Source organism: Lytechinus pictus, chromosome 11, assembly GCF_037042905.1.
Source record: "Lytechinus pictus isolate F3 Inbred chromosome 11, Lp3.0, whole genome shotgun sequence".
Taxonomy (NCBI): domain Eukaryota; kingdom Metazoa; phylum Echinodermata; class Echinoidea; order Temnopleuroida; family Toxopneustidae; genus Lytechinus; species Lytechinus pictus.
The window spans coordinates 16793008-16814137 of NC_087255.1; the positions used below are offsets into that span (position 1 = coordinate 16793008).

The window sequence follows — 21130 nt, forward strand, 5'->3', positions numbered from 1 at the left end:
CTATTTAAATCATTATCCAGTTTCAGATCACAATATCAAAAATTTTCTGCTCGCGCTTTGTGCTCGCATTAGGAAGATCCCCTATTACTCATCCTTTTCATGATTTACCAAACAAGAATAGAGTGTCCCGTTTTTAGGTCTAAATCTCGATTTTTTCCGCTCGCGCTTCGCGCTCGCATCGATTGTTTAGTTTTTAGCTATCCTGTTCACGATTACAAAAATCGATATAAATTTTCCATTCTTTATGTAGAAATGTCAAAACTTTTCAGGTCGCGCTTCGCGCTCGCATTATTTGATTATTGAATTATGTAACATATTCGTGGCTAAGTGCAAGCAGTCCTTAACAGGTAACTTTTCGATTAGTTCAAAACATATATAAAAAAATTCTGCTCGCGCTTTGCGGTCGCATTATCAATGTAAGTAAGATCCCCACTTATTCATCCTTTTCATGATTTACCAAACATGAATAGAGTGTCTCGTTCAGTAGGTCTAAATCTCGAAATTTTCCGCTCGCGCTTTGTGCTCGCATTAGGAAGATCCCCTATTACTCATCCTTTTCATGATTTACCAAACAAGAATAGAGTGTCCCGTTTTTAGGTCTAAATCTCGATTTTTTTCCGCTCGCGCTTCGCGCTCGCATGGATTGTTTAGTTTTTAGCTATCCTGTTCACGATTACAAATATCGATATAAATTTTCCATTCTTTATGTAGAAATTTCAAAACTTTTCAGGTCGCGCTTTGCGCTCGCATTATTTGATTATTGAATTATGTAACATATTCGTGGCTAAGTGCAAGCAGTCCTTAACAGGTAACTTTTCGATTAGTTCAAAACATATATAAAAAATTTCTGCTCGCGCTTTGCGGTCGCATTATCAATGTAAGTAAGATCCCCACTTATTCATCCTTTTCATGATTTACCAAACATGAATAGAGTGTCTCGTTCAGTAGGTCTAAATCTCGAAATAAAATAAAAGATGTATTCAGAATGCCTAGATTCACGTCTAAAAATATTAAACGCGCGCGCGCATGTTTATTCAGAAACTCAACTTGTTCTCTATTTAAATCATTATCCAGTTTCAGATCACAATATCAAAAATTTTCTGCTCGCGCTTTGTGCTCGCATTAGGAAGATCCCCTATTACTCATCCTTTTCATGATTTACCAAACAAGAATAGAGTGTCCCGTTTTTAGGTCTAAATCTCGATTTTTTCCGCTCGCGCTTCGCGCTCGCATCGATTGTTTAGTTTTTAGCTATCCTGTTCACGATTACAAAAATCGATATAAATTTTCCATTCTTTATGTAGAAATGTCAAAACTTTTCAGGTCGCGCTTCGCGCTCGCATTATTTGATTATTGAATTATGTAACATATTCGTGGCTAAGTGCAAGCAGTCCTTAACAGGTAACTTTTCGATTAGTTCAAAACATATATAAAAAAATTCTGCTCGCGCTTTGCGGTCGCATTATCAATGTAAGTAAGATCCCCACTTATTCATCCTTTTCATGATTTACCAAACATGAATAGAGTGTCTCGTTCAGTAGGTCTAAATCTCGAAATTTTCCGCTCGCGCTTTGTGCTCGCATTAGGAAGATCCCCTATTACTCATCCTTTTCATGATTTACCAAACAAGAATAGAGTGTCCCGTTTTTAGGTCTAAATCTCGATTTTTTTCCGCTCGCGCTTCGCGCTCGCATGGATTGTTTAGTTTTTAGCTATCCTGTTCACGATTACAAATATCGATATAAATTTTCCATTCTTTATGTAGAAATTTCAAAACTTTTCAGGTCGCGCTTTGCGCTCGCATTATTTGATTATTGAATTATGTAACATATTCGTGGCTAAGTGCAAGCAGTCCTTAACAGGTAACTTTTCGATTAGTTCAAAACATATATAAAAAATTTCTGCTCGCGCTTTGCGGTCGCATTATCAATGTAAGTAAGATCCCCACTTATTCATCCTTTTCATGATTTACCAAACATGAATAGAGTGTCTCGTTCAGTAGGTCTAAATCTCGAAATTTTCCGCTCGCGCTTCGCGCTCGCTTCAATTGTTTATACCTATTCTGTTTAAGTTACAAAAAGTGCTTAGAATTTCCATTCTTTAGGTTAAAATATCAAAAAATTTCAGCTCGCGCTTCGCGCTTGCATTATTTGATTTTTAAAAATATATAACGTCTTCATGGCATGTAATCGTTAACAGGTACCTTTTCCATCATTTCATTTCTGCTCGCGCTTCGCGTTCGTAGTAATTATTTAGTTGCATACACATCTTTATAAGGATAAAAAACATTGCCCAGAATGTTCAAATTTTTGGGAATTTACATATTTAAGATTTCTAAAAAAGAATTAGCTCGCGCTTCGCGCTCGCATTAAATATATTAGGATTGTGATATCATATATTTATGTTGATTTATAACAATAGAGCTAAATGACTTTTAGGACTACCCTTTCAAAAAACCAAAAAAAATCATCTTCGAGCCGCTGATCGGGGAAAATATGGCTGAAAAAAATTCCGCCGCCCCCCCCCCCCCTATTGGCGAAGGCTGGATCCGCCCCTGAAAAGTGTTGATGAAATTAAGAAACGTAATCCGGAAACGTAACGAGTCCCAAAATTTGAAGGGGAACAACTTGGTATCTGTGACAAAACGTCTAAAACCCTTATTGTTTTGTATCAAAGTGTATTTCAAGCTAGATAAGCGAGCGAGGAAATTACTTCTCTAAGAATTAGTTTCATCGAAAATGAATAATAATCATGAAGTGAAACGAGAAAAAAAATACAGAAATCATTGCTTCATTTCCTTTCGATATCATGAAATGAAAAAACCTCTGTGTATAGTTGTGGTAAACCATTATTGAGGAAATAAAATTTATGAAGAAGGCTTATTATTTGTACTTGAAATGTGAATTCCACTAGTCCAGAGAATTGAGAAAATCACACATTCTTGAAATCAAATTATAACGTAGTAATCTAGTAAGAGAGGGTGGAAGGTCAACGCAAAACGAAATTTGTAATTTCAAGGATACCAAACAATGACTTTAGCCTATATTTAGTCTATTATAATATGTGACACAAAAGCTAATTAGTATTGTTAGCTTTTTTAGTTACACTTTTTTTACATGATAAAGTATCGTTTTTCAGTATTGGTCTAAATATTAACACTGTCATTTATATCACTATTAATCATCTTCATCATGATGATCATTACATGTGGCGTAATGAGCCAACAAAAATGTATGGGGCTAAATATGGTGTTTCGCGCCAAATTTATTTTTAAAAAAGTTGCGAGAAAAACAAGCGAGTAAAAAATTTGTAACTTTTAAAGCAAAAATCCAATTATGTGATAGATTTTGACATAAAATTCAGAAAATAATATTATATTTCATGCTTCTCTCTTTCCTTTTCTTTCTTTTATTTTCTTTTTCGTGATTTTTTCTTCATTTCTTTTTCGGGGGGGGGGGCGGGTGCGGGCAGAGCCCCCAAGCCCCCTCCCCATCTGTACACAATTGATCGTAATAATCATCACCTTTATCAGCGGCGGATCCAGCATTGTCCAATAAGATGGGCCGGGCAAATCAAATCATCAACATCTTTCTGGATCAGCTGATCGAATAACTAAAAGCTATTTTCTTTTGGGGGAGGAGGTGGTAATACTAAAGAGTGATGCTTAATCAAATATCTGTTAGAAATATAATATTTTTTTACAAGATTCGGTTTCGATTGTTAGGACTACCGTATATGAAGTGCTGGCTTGATTTTTTTTAATTTTAATGTTATTAAGACCTGATAACGGAATATTCTACATGTTCTAAGGCTTTTGTTCAATATAATCTGTGAGCGCGAAACGCGACCTAAACTTTTTTTATACACTGACAGACAGTAAAAATTTACATTCAAGGACCATTTGTAGGAATTCATGAAGAGGATACGTTATAATGTGAGCTAGAGAGCGAGCTGAAATGTTTTGATTTGGTAATTAATCCGACCTGAAAACAAGACTTTGAAGTACCTTTTGCAATCATAAGCAGGAACCGAATCAAAGTAAATAAATAATGCGAGGAAGAAGGGTGAGCTGTTTTTTTATTATTAAATTTGATATGCCACCCTAAGTATTATTTATGACATTTGAAGCATTATTTAAAGGGATGGTTCGGGCTAAAAGTATTTATATCTTAATACATAGAATAGAATTCAGCCCACCTAATTAATATTTATGACGACTGTTTTCACAAAATATTGCTAAACTTTAAAATTCAATAACTTTGTTATTTGTTATCCGATTTTGATGACATTTTCGGCATTTTGCTCAGTACATTCTACTTTATGTATTAAGATATAAATTTTTTTTCAGCCCGGACCATCCCTTAAATTAAGTTTTACATAATGTATCTCGCTAATGAAAATAATACGATCGAGCGCAAAGCGCGAGTTGACTTTTGTTGTCGATATTCTAACATGAAAACGTGACCTATTGTGCAATCATGAACGTGTTCCGTATCACAATAAATAATAAAGCGAGCTTGAAGCGCAATTCTTTTTTATACACACTGATCCAAAAGGAACGTTTTAATCACTTCTCAACATTTTAAAGGGGTACTCCATGTGTAATAATTTGATTTGAACAGATAAAGAAAATCAGACAAACAAAACACTGAAAATATGATCAACATCGGCCAAGGAATAAGAAAGTTATGAAATTTAAAAATTTGCATGGTCTCGGTGAAACAGTTCATGAATATTCAATGAGCAAATTGATGATGTCACATCCCCACTTTTTCTTTTGTAATTTGAAATTGTGTTTATTCATATTTTGTCCTCCAAGAATTAAAACAATGGGATTGACAAATAATGCATTCGATATTCATCGCTGCAACTTATTTCATTATAAGGGAGACACATTATGTACATGCATGTATGAAAATATGAAACAATTACGATTTCATTTAATAACATAAGAAAAAAAAGGTGGTGATATGACATTATCAGCCCATCTAATTAATGAATGAATATTTATGACGATGTGCATATTACTGTTTTCACATAATATTAGTGAAATTTTAAAATTAATAAACTTTATTATTTGTTATCAGCATTTTGCTCTATTGATTTTAATTTGTTTAGATATGATTATTCTCAGCCGGGAGTGCCCCTACCCCTTTCATAATGCTGAGGAAGCGTATTTGCGAAAGCGGAGCAATAGGATTTTCTATACCTTCCACAAAAAGTGTTATCCTCTATCGGTACACTGCAAAAACTCTGGTGTTGATTTAACACCAGCCCGGAATCGATATATGTTCACACCAGAGAAGTGTTAAACAACACCAGTTTTGTTTTTGTCTAACACCAGATAGGTGTTTATACAACACCAATTAGTATTAAACCAGCATCGGTTTGATTCCAAACTGGTGTTCTTTCAAGACTTCTCTGGTGTGGACATTCCGGGCTGGTGTTAAACCAACACCGGAATATTTGCAGTGTTGGCCTATAACAGACTGGTAAGCCTCAAGATCATGCCTATGATTGTTTTGCTTCTAAAATCACACATTACAGGGGCCAAAGTGGGGGGGGGGGGGCTGACCCGCGCAAAAAAATCACAATCATATGGTGATTTTTACGTTTTTGTACACGGTTTTGGAAAAAAGTGGGGGCTGAAGCATTACATGTATAGGCCTAGTAGCTAGGCCTGTTTTCACTTTCCGTTCGATGTCCTATGCATCTGTGGACATTGTATCTGGGAGTCTGGGGGAGCTCAAAAAAAAAAATCGCGACCAAGAAAAAATAGATAACGAAAAAAAGGAAAGGGATTATGGTGAAATATGATATTATTTTCCGAATATCATGTAAAAATCTATCACAAACTTGGATTTTTGTAATCATTGAAAAATGTCGAAACTTTTGCTCGCTCGCCTCAACTTCTTTGGCTCATTACGCCCCTGGTTTAAGCCAAACATAAATACCCCAAACTTTAAAACCATATTAACACAATTACGATCCTAACTCTAACCCTATGCTCTCTGAGGTATTATTACAAGAGCAAATGTCGCAGCCGAGCAAAATGTCGTGCCACCGCCATGATACCACCTCGGCGCCACGATAATGACCACGCCCTTCTTATCCATTATTACCACAGAAATAAGTCCTTTACCCTTGACTCAACGCTCCGTCAGCCCGTGATGTATTTGACATTTTTGTGTCCGTTTGTGTACAAACATCACAAGCGGCGCGGCGGGGTCGACGCGCTCGCCAGCGCATCCACTACCATGTACCAGCGAGAGAAAGCCACCTTAGATTTTCAGAATCTCTTTTTACCTCATTCAAGCTTCAGCGAATTTATTCTAACTTCCGGGTGGTAAGGATCACGTCAGTGGAGTTTTCTGCGGCGAATTCGTGATAATACTCAAAACTTCTTTCAAGTGATCGTATGTATACTGGAGTAGGACAACAACAAATATTTTAAGTTTGCCAGATTGAGTTTGGTCTTTGGTTTGGAGTTATGGATTGACGACATTAGAACCGCTATATTCATTTGGTAAGAAATTGGTTCTTCTTTTCACTTACACTGTTTGTAATGAGTGGGACTGGTCATGACTCTCTGGGTGCACCAATTATTGGTCAGACTTCACAGGAAGGCATCACCAATACCACTCATACAATACCACCCATACAATCTACACACATGCTCATTGGGGAACACAAATTTAAATTGCAAAGAACTGAAAGGAGCTAAATTCTTGGGCATGGATCTAATTTGTACTTTGTGTGACTGTGTGAGGAATCAAGACAAGAAAATTTTGTGTCAGTCTCGAAATTATAATTTTGTATGATGGCGGTCCTCAAGTCCCAAGTACCATCTGCTTGTGGAATGTCTTGCCTACAACAGTGGTTTTTTGCTCCTTCAACTGAGTCTTTCAGGAGCCACCTGGAATGGAACCACTCACCCTCCGTTAGCTCTCCAGTTGAGATGCATCTTTTTACTTGCACTATAGACATAGTTTAGTTTAGTTTTGTTCAACTGCACCAAATGTCGTGTTTTTGCGATTGCGGCCTCAGCCAAGTACGACTATACTCTGTAAAGAGGACTGTACTCAACGGAAGAAGTCTGCGCACCTAACAATTTGAGTTAAGATTTAACATGAATTTCTTTTTATTTCACAAAATCTTTCAGATAATAATGTTCCTTACATTATTATGAGCAAGTGTACCAAATATCTCGTAAAAATTTGAAAGAAATATAGGATTTTCTTGGAAAAAACCTTGGGCGGTCATTTTGAGATTGAAAAAAATGATACTCCATGTCTGCGCACTCATTCACTTTGCACGTGATTCGGGATTTTGATGAGAAAGGCTGCATTTTGAAGCCTTCACGTGAAATGCCCTAAATTCATTATTTTTCCACCATTTTGAGTCAGATTTTTTAATGAATATCTTTCTATGTATTGCTTGTGTAAAATCTGTGGTCGTCGCGTATCTCATTTTACTAGAATCGCGCAGATGCGCGTATGCGCAGACAAGGGGGACTGTGCAGACTTGGGGGAACTTGCCAAAATGACTTTGAGCTCTATGCTATGTATACCAGTTCATGGGTTTGGTTCCTACTCTTGTTGGCTATAATCATGATAATATTGGTAGTTTTAGGGAAAATGAAACCCAAAATCTAAATAATGCAACATTAATATTATCATTGATAAGTACAGGACAGTCAAAAGAATACAATACCCCAATCTGATTTCCCAGTATGGAGTGGCACCTCTTGAAATTTGGTCTTCTTCAGGTTCGAACTCTCTGGATGGAGAATTGGATATTGCCATGTTCGCGGGGTTCGTTCAAATTACAATGTCAGCTCATCATCGAACTATATCTCTATATACATTTGCCTATTATAGATTCTCTTTTACCAATTAATCAAATATGCACATGAACTCATGAAAATATATTATTCAAAATTTGTTTGACATAATAGATTCAAAATACGATTTGATGAATTTTGATAATAAATTATACACCCTCATCTACAATTTGCAATCTGGCAAATTTTAGCTAATCTGCCAATTTGGAAAATGTAGATAAGGGTGTAAAAGTAATCATCAAAATTCATAAAAATCGTATTTTGAAACTACAGGTATAATGTATATTATAGGCCTACACATTTGGAACAACATTTTTATAAATTTCATGTGTACATTAATATTCAAACTGGTAAAATCAACTCTCTTCATGTAGTAGGCAAACTTAAGAGATGTAGTTTGTCCCTGACATCACAATTTTTTACTAACCCTTCAAAAATGGAGATCTCCATTGAGAGACTTCGAATTCAAAGAAGTCCAACTTTGAAGGGGTGTTACTGCATACCAGGAAATCGAATTGGGGTTTAAGGGGATTCATTTTGATTATTCTGTCTTTTTTAATGATATTATTTGGTATTACATTTTGTGTTTCATTTTCCTTTAAGAATTGACAAAGAGTGTAAAGTATTATTGACAATGAACATGACAGATTTCAAGAATAAAAGAACAAAAAAGAAACTTGACTAGTAAATGTTCAATCGATCTGGCGTACGGTAATCTACATGTATGACGGCTAGGCTTAATAAGTAGAGGCCGGGAATGGTTAAGTTTGAGTTAGAGCTGAAACTGGTCTCTGTTTCATCGGTTCCACTGGACTACATTGTATGTCTTGCCTTACACCAGGAGCTATAAAAGTCATTCTTCCACTGAAACATTTAACAATTTTTTTTTTAAATTTTACTTAATACAAATGAACAGGTAAACAGGTAGTCAAAGAATTGTGACTGGTACTGTAATGTATAATTTTTCATTAAAATATAGGCTAGGTTTTTGTATGAATGTTTTGAGAAAGTACAGACTACAGAGTCTACTTTATAATCAACATCACTTCCATGCAGTTTCATAACAAAATGAAAATCAATAGTACAGTGTATTTGAGAAGTCAGAACTTAGATTTTAGGGGAATACAACATGGAGTCCATGGGATATAGAGACTTCTGGCTACCTGCCTACAGGTGTAGAACCTCCCCCCTCCCCCAATTAAAATGTTTACAAACTTCTCCAATCCAACATATTCCAGCCATCTAATAAGCTGAAACATGAAAGTTTTACTTTTTTTATACAGATATACCCTGATGTTCCACAGCTCCTGCATAATACATGTATGTAAGTCACAATGGTAAAATTTTCGAAAGTGAAAGTGGTGAGAAATTGCAATTCAATCCCTTCATAAAGATTAAACAGAATGTCAGATTCTCCTAAATCATCAGACCAAAGCTTCAGTCTCTTTATTTTGGTTGATCCGCCTAACTGCGTTGGCTCCACTCACCAATTTATGATAGTAAAATGTCAGAAATTGTTAAATGAATCCCCAGAAACGATGGTTATTCCTGTCTACTAAATCATAAACAATTATCAATGTAATTCTTGCATTGAAGTCAACAAGTTTTGACAGAATAAAGTCATAATTTGATACATGTACTTGTATGTATCACACACTGCTTCTGTGTTCAGTTCAGTAGTAGACCCTAAATTATGGAAGCCTTGCTTCAATCACACGTATACATCCAACTCACCCGCTACAAAGTTTTTAGCATTTCAAACTTTTCTGCAAGCGTATCAGAATTGCATGCACTCTTGCGAGCAACTGCGTGCAAAGTATGCGAGATACCATCTTGCACCCGACCTGCAGGTAGCAGTAATAGTCACGGTCCGCAAGTCACACACAAGGCTTGCAGGAAATGATGTGACTGGTTTTATTAGGAAAATATTGATCTTTAAAGGACAAGTCCACCCCAACAAAAAGTAGATTTGAATAAATAGAGAAAAATCAAACAAGCATAACACTGAAAATTTCATCAAAATCTGATGTGAAATAAGAAAATTCTGACATTCTAAAATTTCACTTAATTTCACGAAATAGTTATATAATACACATCCTTGTCGGTATGCAAATGAGGGGACTGATGACATCACCGACTCACTATTTCTTTTGTATTTTATTATATGAAATATAGAATATTTTTATTTTTTCTTCATGGTCATGAGAAACAAAGTTGTTTTAACATTTTGTGGTTCATCCAAGAGGGTCCTTTTTATTAAATTTGTGAAAATTGATATATGGTATAATTCAAACAATAAAAAAACAAAAGAAATATGAGTGAGTCAACTCTCTCATTTGCATATCACTGAGTTGTGCATATAACTGTTTTGTGAAAAATAAGTGAAACTTTAAAATGTCATAACTTTCTTATTTTACATCAGATTTTGATGAAATTTTCAGCGTTATTCTTGTTTGATTTTTCTGTATTGATTCAAATCTACCCTTTTCTGGGGTGGACTTGCCCTTTGATATAAAGCAGGAACTGTAACTTAAACCAGTTGGAAATTTGTCAAGGAATAAATTTGATACTCATAGGCCTACTGAGAAAGTAGTTTGTATATACTGTAAAAGTAATATTAAAGGATGATGCCAATATACCAGAAAATGGTTTTAAATCATGACTGGAAACCAGAAAATTCTCTGTACATGTATTAGTACTTTGTAGTTTCCTTTCAAACTGTACACGTGCACAATATTCTGTGGAAATATGATTCTGTTCCTGCTCTTCTATGTACTATGTACAAGTACACTTCAAGTTGTAGTAATCATGGAATCCCTTTCACTATTTCTTTAATAGGAAAATGTCTGAAATTGAAAGTAGTCCAATACAATTACACATAAAAATGTCATGAAATATTAAAGTTTTAATTGCTGTCCAGTACAAGTACTTCACAGAAAAAGAAACCACTGTTCATTAATAACAGATGCTGTGTCCGGGTATATATACAGTATAAATAAATTATATGTACATGGTCATGGACGAGTTTCTGAGAAAAGGAAAGCTCTACATTTGTATGGGACAGTGAATGTTCATTTGGAATTTACATGTACAGTATATATCATAAATTTTGGTATGATTGAGCAGTGTACTGGTATAGTAGAGATTTTTTTCTTTAAATTGATGTATTGTCATTCAATTTGAAATAACTTCAAGTATGAAATTGAAATGGTCTTAGAATTTCAGTGTGAATTTGTCTGTAGCTTCTAGAGATCCGGTCACTTGTAATGTATCACAGATATAGGCCTACCGTAATGTGTTTGTTTTTACATGATTGATCAGGACATGCACTTACCGTACATACATGTACATGTACAGTGCTTAGTCAAAATAAAAATATGTTTTCCCTCATTATTATCTTCAAGCATGAAATGGGTCAAAAAATTTGGGATATGTTTGTGCATATTAAACTTGTGTCTCAACGACCTTTAGAATGATATTAGCATACCAAGAGAGATCACTGTAAAGTATTATCACAATGTAAAATTCAAATTTTCCCAAAGAATCATGAACAAAGAAAGACGGTCAAGTATTTTGGGAAGATCAGAAAGTTTTATAGGTGAATATTACATTTTAACTGTTTGCAAATCTCACAGACTTAAAAGGAAAATGAAACCTTTGAAACAAGATAGCTTGTTTGAAAACAGAAAAATCAAAGAAACAGGTGAATGAAAGCTTTAGAAAAATTGTATAAATAATAAGAAAGTTATAAATGAGCATTTGAAGTTTAGACCATTATTGTAATGTAGATAGATCCTCCAGTTGGCAATGCGACAAATATGTGTGTTGTCACATGTGAACAACTTTCCCATTACTTTCGTATAACGTAAACTGCCCTTTTTATCACTTCTATCAGTAGATCATGTATTCTTTCTATAGGAGGGCATGTAATACAGATTTTCAAAGAATACATTATGGATAAAGAGTTTGTATTCAAATAAGAAAGAGCAAAAAGAGACATTTTGGGGGTATTTCGTAGTCCATCAAAGGGAAAGTTGTTCACATGTGACATCACATATCTTTGTCGCATTGCCAATGGGAGGATTCTCAGGATCTCCATGTAGCATTAGTGATCGCAATATTCAAATGCTCATAACTTTATCATTACCGGTATTTGTCTGATTTTTCTCAAACTTTCTTTGATCTTATTCTTTGATTCTTTTCTTTCCACACAAGCCCACTTGTTCCAAAGGTTTAAGGTAGGCCTATTCTGTTCACTTGTGTAATGTTCATCAAAAGTTGTAATTAAAAATAAAATCCTTAACATTTTGGACTTCGTAGGCCCTGTCTCTAGAGATACATATGTTCATGTACAGACCACTGATGTGCTGTACATACATGTACAGTGTCCATGTTCGCACACATACTATTGAATCGACTTCATCTCATTACATGAGTGGTATTACAATCCTGTGCATACTGTATGTGGTAGATTAGGCTTCCTATCGACTTCCTCTCTTGGCATCTGGTCATGAATTTGCTCACCAGCATATATAGGATAATGCATGAGGGCGATAGGCAATTTTGCCCTCATGTCAGCACAAATCACCCCTAAAATTCCCCAAATTGCATGCTTTGGGGCGAGCTCATTTTCAAGAGTCGCCCATTAATCAATCTCCCACAAACAATGTTCAAGAATATTTGGAAAATTAGTATGTAGCATACATATCATAATTTATAAAAGAAACAATGTAATGTATGGCATAATTGCATAAAAAGTAACCTCAAAATACAAGAAATAGGCCCCAAAATTCAGAAATTGCCTCAATAAGAAGAAGAACTTGAAAAGAAAAAAATGATTTCCTCTCCTTAAAACTTTATTCTGTTTCATGAAGAAAAAATTGTGAAGATAAAAGGTAATTTAAAGTTCTGTGTGAGGCTGTGAGCACTTGTTAGTGTTTGCTGTTTATTAAATGTTGTTGATTCCCATAACCTTGGCCTTTTACAATACAACAATTTAAAACAACAATTTGGATTAATCACACTTTGATGTCATCCTTTGGTTTTTCTTTAATTCTTTGCACGGTGAATTAACTTTAAATTTTTGGGGAATAATAATGACAATATCTATGTTACAGTGTATTTTCTTTGAAATGAATCAAGATTTCCATTTTGAACCATTGATACTGATGATTATTGTTATATAGATGTTGTCCAAGAGCTTTTGCCATTTATTAATATTAGCTTCTCTAATATGAAGTTAGGGGAGAAAACTAATTATTACGATTGTTGAATTTAACTGAACGAATGTGCAAAAAATTGCAACATCAGCGGTTAGGGTTAAATTGAATATACTTTGCATGTTACTTGTTTAGTCTTACATGTATAAGGGAGTGATGAAATAAGCCCAGAATCAAGGGCATTTGTACCGTGTATATTACAAAATGTCAAGTGCGTTAATTATCCATGTCATGTGAGTTTTATTGATGCTTGTCTTATTTTAAAGGGGAATGTATATGTACGTTCATTCAGGTTTACACGTACATGTTCAGTGTATGTAGGTCTTAAGGTGGTCTTAAGGAAAAAATGTTGATCATGCCATTTAGAATTTTGGGGGAACTTAGGTGTAAAAAAGAAGGGTGTTTTGGTATTGATAGATTGTTAAGTCATTCAGCTCATCCAAAGAGATTACAAATAGCCAAATTTTGAATACATGAAAAAAATTCAACATGCATGTATTTGTCAATTTAACAAAACATTCATGCTAATGAGGGCACTGATGAGGTAGCAAACTCAGAAATATCTCAGTTTTTAGCTCTATATGTATAATATTTACTCAATCTTTCCAAACCTTCCAAAGTATACTTTTGAAGATCGATGTGTATACTTCCCTTTCAGTTCTAGTCACACCCCATGATGAATCACACACTGTATGAATACATATTTGTTGACTAAGCTCTACCTACTTGTACTTTGAAATGATTCTAAAAACCGATAATAATATAGGACAGAAGATTTTGGGGAATCCACCCAAACACACAAAGTTGAGTGGAAATAAAAGGAGAAAATTCAAGCAAGCGATGTGCGGAAGAATTCATTGAAATGGGATGTAAGTTGTAAAATGAGGAAGTTATGCTTAAATTTTGCTCATTGAAATGGACTGACAGTTGAAAGATATTGTAGACAGAAGCAAGAAATAAAGAAAGAAAGAAAAAGAAAACAATGAAAGAAAGAAAGAAAAAAAAAGAAAAGAAAGAAAGAAAAAGAAAAGAAAGAAAGAAAGAAGAAAAAAAGAAAAAACAAACAAAAAAGAAAGGAAGGAATGCCGGAGAAAAAAGGAAGGAAGGAAGAACGAACGAAAGAAAGAAAGAGGGAAGGAGGAGGAATGAGAACAAAAATTAATTACTACATGTACATGAAGGGAGAAAGAACAAAACATATTAAATTATTTTCAATAAAAATGTAATTCATCTACCTGTAATAGGACTACATACAACTTTTTTTTTCTTCATTTACTTTTTTCATTCACAGGCAGCATTTTACCAGAGTAATACAGTGATACCAAGCAGAGACTGATCCCAGACCACACAAGGTATTAATCTCTATATTTCTATGAATATGATATTTAAAAGCAAAAAAATAGCAATAGTTTTCCCATCAGTCTCATGAAGGCTTTTCATTATCTCTCATAAATGTGCAGATTCTAAGCAGGGCCGTGGGAACGATTTCTTGAGTGGGGGCGCTGAAGTCAATTTGACAAGCAAAAAGAAGGGTTTCACTACAAATTGAAGGTCGTTTTCATTCCACAAAACTTGACAAGCCCCCCAAAAAAGGTTTCAATGCAAAATGTTTTTCATTTCACATACATTTCTCAAATTTTACACACCAGAATTCTAGGAGGTGCTGCCTATGTATGGAAAATAATACAAGCAGCACCCCCTGGGAAAATCTTGGGGGTGCCCGCACCCCCGATTCCCAGTGCCTTGATTCTGAGTCATTGCAAGACAGATTATCATTGTTGTATAATATTAAATAATCAATATAAAAAGCATAGTAGTTCATGCATGAAAACAACTATACCTGAAAAATGAGGAAATGAATGGTCAGGTATTAAAAATTGTAAAATTTGTATTGTAAATGTTCAACTCCATATCTAGAAAAGGTGTGATGACACAGTACAAAGTTCATTCTCACTTGCATGTAAAAGTTAAAACCTGAATTGCTTATATATTTAATAGGTGTTCTGTTTCTGTGTATTGTAAACGTAAAATTAAGTGTCTATGAGAGCACATTTCACCTACAGTAATGTGATCCTTATATGATCAAAGTTGGATAGAAACTTGTAATTCAATTGAATTTGAAGAGGCTCCAGTATATACATGTACATGTACATTGTAAACCATCGGTCTGGATACACTTTAGAAGTTAAGGTAAGAATTTCTAATTAATTAGTTCTGCTATTTTATTATTTTTTTTTTTTATATGAGATTTTAAAAGTGTATTTTAATCATTTTGTTCCCGGGCAACTTATTTATGGTATGATTGTTGTCATTGTGTACAGGCCTTGATCCTTATATTTTTTTAGGGCAAGGCCACTTTTCAAAAGGGCACACCTTTTACAGCACAAATGAGAAAAAGAAATAGGGCAAAAATTTTAAAGGACTAAAAATATATATATTCAGGCCAGTGAAGGGGGATTTGGAGCCAAGTAATAGGACATCCAAGGTGGAGCTTTTGATGATCAATTGGAGCCATGTTGTAGAAGATTAATTTGAATTGTTATCATTCAAGTAGGTTGAACTGTATAGACAACACATGATCAACTCACTGCATTCTGGGTGAAGAGTCTGGAACACTATTAAAAACAGTTCATGACTAAAAGCTGTGCTATTCAAACTGACTTGTATACAGTGTGTATCAAAAAAAAGTTTACACTTAGAAAAAAAAATCCTGTAAAATTATACATTTGTAATATCCTGCAGATTTTTCCACATTTTAACATTGGTACAGACCCATTTAAGCAAATGACGATATAACTGTCGAAAAAAAATTCCGCTTGAGTGAGCACCCCTTACTTTTGAAAAGCTAGTGAAAAATGATTTGCGCAGAGCTTTGAAATAGTTATGCGAATAAAAGTAGACCTAAATCATGAAGAACACATGGAATTTAGCTAGTAAAACTGATTTAAAGATATCTTTAACCTTTTTAACTTGTTTCCTTGCCCCAAACACTTCGAAGAGTGCATTGCGCCCCACCCCCACACACACACAGAGCGAGTTCATCGTGACGATATTTGCTTTACACTGAGCTGTGATTTACATGAAATGGCTTCGGCTTGATTTTAATTTTTTAATCATTGTCAAGCTTGGGAAAAGGGTGGAGAAACAAGTATCAGATGAAAATGAAATGTAAACCCACTTTAAATGATAAAAACTTCGTGAAGAAATGTTGGAGATGTCTGATATAAACTTGTTCAGATTCAGTTATGTCCTCATATCCAGCTGGCACAAAAAGGGTAAAGGTTGTGCTTTTAAGTGTTGAAATTTCAATTTGGTTGGCAAAATTATTACAAAATCGCTTGAATGTATCCATTTGATTTCAATTGATTAAAAGTGCAAGGGAAATGTATGAGATGTTTCGCAGGGTAAGTTTGATTTCACCCTTTCCCCTCGACACAGCGTGAAAACAAGCATTTCTGCGCAAACAGATTTGTGCGAGCTTTACAAAAAAGGACAGTGCTCACTCAAGTGTAACATTCTGTCAAATCTTTTACTTTCATTGGATAGATGAAACCCAAACCCAAGAATATATGTGAAAAAAATTACCAACATGTTTTTTTTTTATAAATAATTCCCAGGGCTTTTACAAAGTGTAAACTTTTTTTTGATACGCACTGTATACTTACCTTTATAAAAGTTGCACCTGTTGTAAGATATATTTTCGTATTAAGGGGGAATTCCATTTAGAGTGGTACAGTACATGTATGTGTTGACATGAATTCAAAGTGATATATATACATGTATGTAGTTTGGTTTCCAACTCTCACAATTATGCTAAAGAATACATGTATTTAAAAAAAATATGAAGTGGCATACTGTACATTGTATGCCAGATTCTACATGTACAGACAATGTTATGTTGTACTCTACATGAATAACAAGCCAGGTTCTACACAAATATTTACTGTGCGGTCTGTTAGTGTGTAGAAGTAGATGGGTCAATATATGGTTTGACCCGGAACAAATTGCAACAAATGATTTTTCAACTGTTTCTGGCAGTATTTGACCTCAGGAATAACATACTAAAAATCTACCAAAATCCACTTATGGGAAAGTACATGTAGTTATTTTCAAGATGGTGTCCAAAATGGCCGTCATTCACTGAAAATGGATATAAGTCACTCATTATCCACCCTGGAATCCTATTTGGGTTCATATTCCATGGTCCAGTGGGTAAACGAATTTATTGATACAAGTTAGAGTGAATGTTAGCACTCCAGGGTACCAGGAAAATCCAAGATGGCGCCCAAAATGGCTGCCGTAGGCTAAAAAAATCCACAATTCGTCTATTACTTACTTAAGTGGCTTTAATTTGGTTTCTATTCAATGGTTTTAATGGTGAAGTAGTACAAAGGGACAAGTTACAAGGACAGCCAGTGGTCTGGTGTGTCCAAAAATCCAAGATGGCTTAAAAAAAATTGAGTTTAAAATGGCTGTTAATGCTTAAAATGGACATAGCTCATATCACATCCACCTGAGAGATATGATTTTGGTGTCTAGACCATGGTTTCAATGGTCAAATAATACACTGGGACAAGTAGGGACAGTCAGTGGTCCGGTATGTAAAAAAATGCAAGATGGCTTCCAAAAATGAAGTAAAATAATGCTGTTGCCACTTTGAAAAAAAAAAAAAAACCATACATGTAGTTTGCTCAATATCCGGAAATATGATTTTTGTGCCTATACCATGGTTAAATGGGTCAAATAATGCATAGGGATAAGTTGCAAGGACGATGGGTGGTCAAGTATGTCCATACATGTAAGTCCACGGTGGCTTAAAAAAACAGTATAAATTAGCCGCGCTGGTATTTACAAATGGACATAGTTCATGTAATATCCGTCAAGGGCATATGATTTTGATGTTTTAAAAGTCAGAAAATTACTTACGATGACAGTCAGTGGTCCAGTATGTCAAAAATCCAAGATGGCTTCCAAAAATCGGAGTCTAAAATCACTGCTTTTACTTTTAAAATGGACATAGTTCATTTAAAATCCACCAAGGAGATATGATTTCGGTGTCCACACTATGGTTTTATGGTTAAAATAATACGTTTGGACTGGTTACAATGATATGCAGTTGTCCAGTTTGCCTAAAAATCCAAGAGGGTTTTCTAAAAAAGGCATCTAAAACAACTCATATCACTCAATAATGGTCAGAGTTCTACAATATCTATCTGTAAGAAATAATGTTGGTGTCTAAATTGTGTTAGGAAGGGTCAAATAATATATTCGGACAAGTATTGGTTAGTATTCCATTTTGTCAAAAATCCATGATGGATTCTCAAATTTCATCAAAATGGGGGCTGTTACCAACTCATGAAACAATATGATAACTTATCCCCATGTATTTTAAAGGTCAAGTCCACCTCAGAAAAATGTTGATTTGAATCAATAGAGAAAAATCAGACAAGCACAATGCTGAAAATTTCATCAAAATCGGATGTAAAATAAGAAAGTTATGACATTTCAAAGTTTCGCTTATTTTTAACAAAATAGTTATAGAACGAGCCAGTTACATCTAAATGAGAGAGTCGATGATGTCACTCACTCACTATTTCTTTTGTTTTTTATTGTTTGAATTATACAATATTTCAATTTTTACGAATTTGATGATTAGGACCTCCTTGCCTGAAGCACAAAATGTTAAAATAATGGAATTCCACGTGTTCAGGGAGGAATGAAACTTAATTTCATATGACAATGACGAAAAAATAAAAATATTTCATATTTCATATAATAGAATACAAAAGAAATAGTGAGTGAGTGATGTCATCAGTTCCCTCATTTGCATACCGACCGAGATGTGCATATAACTGTTTTGTGAAATGAAGCGAAATTTTAAAATGTCATAACTTTCTTATTTTACATCCGATTTTGATGAAATTTTCAGTGTTATGCTTGTTGAATTTTTCTCTTTTTATTCAAATCAAGTTTTTGTTGGGGTGGACTTGTCCTTTAAGTGTAGGCACCAAGATTATTTCTCACAGATGGATATTGTATGAACTATGACCATTTTAAGTAACATCAGTCACTTTAGAACCCATTTTTGAAGCCAACTTGGATTTCAAGGCAAAATGGATAACTGCATATCATGGTAAACAGTCCCAAAGTAATTTTTGACCCTTGAAACCCTAGTGTAGACACTAAAATGATATCCCCAAGGTGTATTTATAATGTTCTATATCCACTTTTAAATAACAACAGTCATTTAAGACCCCAATTTTTAAAGCCATCTTCGATTTTTGGACATACCTGACACCTGACTGTCCTTTCAACTTAACCAAATGTATTACTTAACCCTTTAAACTCTAGTGTAGACAGCAAAATCATACATCCAATGTGTACATGTATTTCTAATAAACTATGTAATTTTAAGTAACAACAGCCAATTTACACTCCATTTTTTTGAAGTCATCTTAGATTTTTTTAACATACAGACATTTGACTGGTCTTGTAACTTACCCTAGTGTATTACTTGATCCTTTAAACCATGGTTTAGACACCAAACTTGTATTCCCCAGACAGATATTGAACAAACTATGTCCTTTTATAAGTAACATCAGACATTTTTTTTACTCCATTTTTGGAATCCATCTTATAATTTTGAACATACTAGACCACTGACTGTCATTGTAACTTATAATTTGACCCTTGAAACCATAGTTTAGACACCAAAATCATATCTCACAGATGGATTTAAAATGAGCTATGCCACTTTTAAGTATCAGCAGCCATTTTAGAGTCAATTTTTGAAAGCCATATAGGATTTTTGGTCATACCAGACCAGTGACTGTCCTTAAAACTTGTCCTTATGTATTATTTTGACCCTTAAACCAGTTGTTTAGACACCAAAACCACATCTCCCAGGCCGATATGAAATGAGCTATGTCTGCTTTAAGTATTAGCAGCCATTTCAGAATCAACTTTTGGAATCCATCGCGTTTTTTGCACATACCAGAACACTGCCTTTCCTTGTAAATTGTCCCAATGTATTATTTGACCAATTTAACCATGGTACACTGTTAGAAATGTTATCCTTAAACTAAAAGAAGTTCCTGCAGCAGAGTCTCGAGAACACCTGTAATCTTACCAGATTATGTAAAATTACAGGAAATTGGTATTTGGTTTATGGAACCTTACAAATTTCCTTTAATAAAACACCCTTTTCCCCTTTTTTAACAGACCTGTTCTGTTAAATTGCAGAAAAATTCCTGTTTTATGAATTTACAGAATGATTCTGTTATTGCTTTCTGCAAAACCTTCTTTATTTTTCTGTAAAATCAGGTTTTTTTTAACAGTGTATAGACACAAAAATTATATTTCTGGATATTAAGCAACTATGTCATTTTTTTTAAGTAGCAACACCAATTCTAGACTCCATTTTTTGAAGCCATCTTGGATTTTTGAACATACTGGATCACTGACTGACTGACTTGTCCCAATGTCTTATTTGACCAATTTAACCATGGTACACTGTTAGAAATGTTATCCTTAAACTAAAAGAAGTTCCTGCAGCAGAGTCTCGAGAACACCTGTAATCTTACCAGATTATGTAAAATTACAGGAAATTGGTATTTGGTTTATGGAACCTTACAAATTTCCTTTAATAAAACACCCTTTTCCCCTTTTTTAACAGACCTGTTCTGTTAAATTGCAGAAAAATTCCTGTTTTATGAATTTACAGAATGATTCTGTTATTGCTTTCTGCAAAACCTTCTTTATTTTTCTGTAAAATCAGGGTTTTTTTAACAGTGTATAGACACAAAAATTATATTTCTGGATATTAAGCAACTATGTCATTTTTTTTAAGTAGCAACACCAATTCTAGACTCCATTTTTTGAAGCCATCTTGGATTTTTGAACATACTGGATCACTGACTGACTGACTTGTCCCAATGTCTTATTTGACCATTGAAATCATGGTCTAGACACAAAAATCATTATGTCCCAGGCGGATATGAAACCAAGTATGTCAATTTTAATAATCAACAGCCATTCTAAACTCCATTTTTCGAAGCCATCTTGGATT

The 21130-nt window shown here is 34.4% G+C and overlaps 1 long non-coding RNA gene across 1 annotated transcript; it reads left to right on the forward strand.

The window, feature by feature from the left end:
• Nucleotides 1–6152: 6152 nt before the first annotated feature.
• LOC129271523 (uncharacterized) lies at nt 6153–19346 on the forward strand. The gene is made up of 3 exons (XR_010295161.1): nt 6153–6526; nt 14354–18456; nt 19062–19346. It is a non-coding gene; the product is annotated as an uncharacterized LOC129271523 (long non-coding RNA).
• Nucleotides 19347–21130: the final 1784 nt, after the last annotated feature.